Genomic DNA, 5,985 nt, shown 5'->3' with positions numbered 1-5,985 from the left:
GGCCCCGGAGCTGTCCAGGGTCCTGCCCCGACCCCGCCAGTCCCGCTGCTCCCCCGGGAGCTTTGGGCACTTCCTACTTCTGAAAAATGCTCTCCCGAACGTCGCCCTCCAGCACAGTTCAACAGCACATCTTGCTAGTGTTCCTTTACCTGCAGAGACCCAGCCCCGCTGCTGCGGTACCCCAGCGTGCTCCCTGGACTCACTGCAAGCACACATTGCAATGCCAGCTCTGCATGTACCGGGCAAGCCACTGCGGGAACCCAGAACATCCCTCTGATTGTCCAAGACCCCTGCCAGGGGGCTCAGAAGCCCTGGCACGGAGCCCAAAACACCTGTGGGTTTGATTATGACCCGTGGAGCAAATTACCAACCTTATATGAAGATCAGCAAGCCACAACAGTATAGGTAGAATTACAGTGAAGTTATTATGGGGTGGAAAAGGAGATTTTAGGGATTTTGGTATGGGGGTTCAGGAGGCAAGATGGAGGGAACTGGGAGTGTCCAGCCCTACTCCTTCTTCTTCTTGGCCTCCATCTTCTGCTGTGATGTTGGCACTTTACAGATTGGTCTAGAGTAGAAGCTCACTGTCTAGTAGAGGTGATAGGTATTGGAAAGTAATTGTAAAAACTGTATAAGTAGTTTTTAGTATAAAGACATAACACCGCCCCGGGGGCAGGCAGCGTGCCTGGAACTGTCCTGCTGGATGGAACTTGGCAGGGCAGGAGAGAAATTTTTTATAGATAAGAAACAATAAACAACTTTGAGACCGAGAACTGAAGAGCTCCGACTCATTCTTCAAGTGCTGGGCTGGGAAAAGAGACTTTTGACAATCTTGGGGTCGCAGTGACCCGAAAAGCGCCGAGAAGCCACTAGGAGCCTGCACTTGTGAGAGCTCTAGGAGAATGAGTAAAGTGCGTTTTGCACCGTGCCTGCGGTGTGCAAGCACAATGCTGTTCGTATTTTCACAACTAGGAAAGCTCCCATTTGTGATTTGACACTTTTGAGACAAGTTTTAATACCGGACACAAAAAGGACCCTGCTGAGGGGTGCTCAGGGATTCATGTGAACATTAACTGCATCACTCACAGCAAATACATTCAAGGATGCAGTATTAGCAAGTCAGAATAATATATAATCTTTTGAAGAAATGCTTTTATTAATAAAGCTAGCAGGCCACTGCTCAGCATCTCAGGAAATGCCATGCATAATAAGCTAGTTGCTGTTACTCAGGTCTGTATTCCACTGCTGATGTTACAGGCTATCAAATTTTCATATTTTCTAAGCCTGCTCAAGCAGAAAGAAAATTGCTATAGAAAACAGCTAAATCATATGGTTTAGACCTTTTGTATCCATTAGCTTATTTTATGCTTTTTTCTTAAAGGCAACTAGAATTACCTTTAATTCCTTCTCCCTAGAACATTATTCCGGTAAAATTACTCATTTACCTTCATGTAAATATGAAATAATTCCTCTGAAAAGCACATTTTTGCTAAGGCATTTCAAATTTTACTAAATTACCTACTAAGATAGCTTATTGTGTGAAGAAACATTCCTTCTCCTTGGACAGCTTTTTAAGTGGGAAAACCTTGCTGTAAAGTTCACTGGCATTAAGGATGTAGTTTTTCAGGTATTTCCTTTAAGGTTCTGTAAGCAAAGAGAGCACCTTACAATATATATAGAGTATCTTTTATTGGAATGGTTACTTTTTGTTCATCTGTGACTCAACAGCATACCACCTACTGGGTTATTCACTGCACCTGTACCCAATCATTCCACTTTCGTAAACCTTTCTCAGCCTGAATACAGACACAAACTGTAACAAGGCCACAAAAAGGGAACAGACTCCCACACTCCGATCTCCTTTACAGCATATTTGTCTTTTCCTCACAGACAGACACAAACCTTCTACCTGCAGAGAATCGACTCTATTTCAATAATTCATCATACAACTCACATCTCATTTCTCAGCCATTCCTAAGTAGCCCAAAACAAACATGGCCACACTCTGATAAGGTACCAATCTTCTGGCAAACAAGCTTAGTAAATAAACTACTTTAAACAGTTTGTCAGACAGGGTAAGGGGATGGGCAGTGGCTTTTCCCCCATGCCTTTCCCAGGTTTGGGTAATAAAAATGGAGTTATTTAAACCTCCATCTAATGTCATACATGTATGAGAATACTGTGCTAACATCCCTCTCTTATCATGCACTACCAATGAAAGCCCAACTACACAATGCTCAGAAGGTGCTTGTAGTTACAGATAGAACACATGGTATTAAACTGAAGTATTTAAAACCTGCTTTGTGGTATCAGGAAATAAACACAAACATCGCACCAAAGAACCTCAAACACCTAAGGAACAAAGCTATCATTTTAAATCAAGATCCTGTAAAATAAGATACAAATAGGATAGCAGCAAACTTTGAAAAAAATATTATCTTTGGCTTAGTGACCTGTAGCATAAACATGCATTTCTTCCATCAAAGGAAACTCATTAAGACTTCCTGTTATGAAGTGGCTTGGCTCAAACAAACCAGGGTGAAAAACAAATCCATACGTAAGGCAGGAGGGACAAGAACAAAACCAAGCAATACACTAAAAACCATCACGCTAACAGGTTTGAGAGTCAGTGAGCAGAGTCCAAGAGGGCTGCCAGTCCAAGCAGACTTGCCAAAATCAGGTGGATTTTCATCAGTTAGTTCCCTTGGATAGGGAGTGAGAGCCTGTGGTCAGAAGAGACCCAAGAGAAGTTGTCACACCCAACTTCAGTTCAGCTTTTCCTGTACTGGAACCTCTGCAGCATCTGAGTGAAACTGTTTCACACATCTTTAGCCTCACAGCTGAGCAGTAAAATTAATTCATACTAATTAAACACAACAGGTGGGCTCTGATAATATTAAGTAAATTCACTACTGGTTCAGACATCAGAAAAGGACCTCCCTGCACATGCTTCACATCAAGAACAGCAGGGTACAATCTGGAATCAGAGACACTAAGGAGTGAATTTGTGTGGCCTTAAAACAATAAAAACCACATGCAAACTTCAACTCTTTTAAAGGGAGATAGGGAAGCTCCCATATAAACTCAAGATAGATGATCACTAGGCTAAAGCACCTTCCACAAGAAAGAGGTTAGGGGTTGTGACAGGTTGTATCTGAATCTGGAAAAACCTAGAAGGAAGTTATTAATTTAAATGGTAAGGTGGGGTGAGTGGGAGAAACTGATCCTCCTTCCCTGTGTGTCAGAACAGGGAGTCAAGAACTACAAGGAAAAGGAAACCTAGGAATTAATGTCAAATGAACATTTTGTCAGCTCAAAGTGAGAAATTCAGCATTCCTGTCACTTCTTGGTTGCGCCCATTCAGTAGTGGGAACACACAAGGTAGGCTGTAATGTGCCTGGGCTAAAAGCCTTTCCCACCAGTTTCACAAGACAGACACAGCAGGGCAGCTCCCACACTTTCCCTGGCAGAGAGCCACCACATTCTCCACAAACTAAAAACCTGATACTTAACACATTTTAGCCCTTCAAATATGAAGTTTGAATTATATAATTCAGGCAGGTCAGCTGACAGCACAGCTTTACAGCAACTGAACAGGGGCATGAACAAAAAGGTGGCAGACCGTGGTGTCAGATCTTAAATAATTTTGCTTTCAGAACAGTCCTTCAGTTCTTTGTAGATGAACATCCTGCAGTGAGGCACAGAAAAGGTCCTTCTGCTCTTAGAGCTTACATTTAAAAATATTTTCTTTTTCCCACTGAATGCAAGCATAGTAAAATTTGTCTAGAAAAGGGCACATCTGGGTCAGCCTTTGATTTAGCCACTTACCAAAATTTCTTATTCTTTACATGTCAAATCAAATATTTTTCAAAGAAAGACAGTTTCTGTGCATAAAGAGCAATTGTGCAATGTATCCCTGCTGCCATGACTTTAATTTCTTTTACTACAGAGGGCTCAGTACCATTAATCACAACTGAAATATTAGAACATCTCCTTCTAGTGCTTCCTTTCAAAAAAAAAAAAAAAGAAGACAAAAGACAAGTGACTTCCTCCTTATTAAATTTAAATACCAGACCAGTAAGGCAAGAGCTGGAGAAATGATACAGCTGCACACAGAGAATTACTGCTGTTCCAAAGGGGCCTGACTGCAGTCACAAATCTCAAGCAGCCCTTGCCTACAGCCACTTGTTCCTCTCTCTGTGCCGGACAGCTTCAGGAGCAGAGCTACTCCAGCTCAAATGCAAGCAGTCCTGTGATGCAGCTCCAGCAGCTGTGTCACTGCTCCTGCCCCAGCAGCCTGGGGACAGGAACAGCTGTGCAGGTGCCCAGATGTTTGCTGAGGTCACACTCCTCCCTCCATGCTCAGCCACAAGTTCCTGCTTTTCTGTCACATCTTACCTGTCACAAAAAGCCCTATTTGCTGAGGAAACTTTAAAGGGTTTGGAACAACACACTACGTGGTTTGCATATGACATAAAAAAGTGTCCAGGGGTGACTTTATGATGCTAGTGAATAGAAACATGCAGAAACAGCTATCATAAAACAGAATTTTGCCCCTAACAGAGAGAGAGGTGCTCTTGTACCAGTGTAACAGGCCCACCAGCTTCTCTTCCTGCTCAGGGAGAGGCACAAAATACTGTGGAAGAGAATGTGGCTGGCAAAGATGGGACAAACAAACCTGTCCTGATTTTGAATATTCACTTTTAAGAATGATAAGTAATGTTTTTGCTCTAGTCTGCTTTGGACACAGACTCCTTTCTCACCAGCACATTGTGAGGACTGGCTGCCTTCCACTCCCTTCTGCCACAACTGCATCAACAGACTCCTCCCAGTTCATGGTTTAACAGTTCCTAACCCAAGTCAGAAAGTGCAGCCAACAACAAGGTTTTCATTTTTCTACTCCTTACTTTTTATAGTCGCTTTTTCTTCTCATCACTTAGTCCAGTGTTACTGTAATATGCATAAAGATACTATTTCCAGAAAAAGATACCATCCCGACAACTAACATCTATAGTTCTTCACGTTTTGATGCCCAATCTATAAAAATTACCTTTAAATCTAAAACCAACACTGTGTACTCATCACCTACTTACACAGAGGTACTTCTGTTTAGAAACTGCTAAAACTTCTAATTATGAGGCTGCTGTCACTGACCAAATGCTACACTGCTGATTACTGCTGCCCTTCAGCCACAGGGTGACAGCTACACACATAGCTTTTAGAAGAGCCATGTAATTGTCAATAGCGACTGAGACACTAAGGCATGCAAATATAATGTGGTAGCAAATGTCTGAGTTAACCATAATGGTATGACAGCAGCATGAAAAGGCATCAGGGCAATTCTAATGTAAACAGGATCTTAGTCTTTAGATCAAACTATAAAACATGTCCCTGATGTTCTCTTTTTCCTCTCCCAGTTTTTGCTACCAGCAAGGTCACAGTCAGCTGAGTAATGACAGTAGGCTTCCTTTCCACTCCTCCAGCCAAAGGATACTAACTAGACCATGGCACAGAGACAAATCCACCAGAATTGTTTCACGTTGCTGTGACTCCCTCCCACAGGGCTGGAGCCACCAGACCTTCCTTGCCTTTCCACCACAATCAGAGAGCAGTGCCAGGAGTGCTGCCCATCAGCTGAGCTCCGCCAGCGGCCACACAGCTCTGGGGCTGCTCCAGCTCCCAGGATTGGCCCTAGAAGGAAGCGAGGCACGACCGAAACAAGCGTGACTTTGCTGCTGGTGACATGACAGGGTAGGTGCACCTGCAGCAAAACTGATCAGCCAAACCCGTGACTTGTGTACATCCCAAACCCGAGCGGTTCTGCACACACCGCCTCCTCCTGCTGGCAGAATCCCAAGCAGAACACACACCCACCCAATAAATTCCACCAGCACGGGTACGAGCATTGGGAAGGCAACTTTAAGAAAGCGAAAGGACCTGAGCCAACGCCTCTAAGGCCTCCCCGCTCCAGCTCATCCGGCACCC

The sequence above is a fragment of the Geospiza fortis genome, unplaced genomic scaffold, assembly GCF_000277835.1.
Source record: "Geospiza fortis unplaced genomic scaffold, GeoFor_1.0 scaffold78, whole genome shotgun sequence".
Classification (NCBI taxonomy): Eukaryota; Metazoa; Chordata; class Aves; order Passeriformes; family Thraupidae; genus Geospiza; species Geospiza fortis.
Note: the sequence above shows the minus strand (reverse complement) of the source record.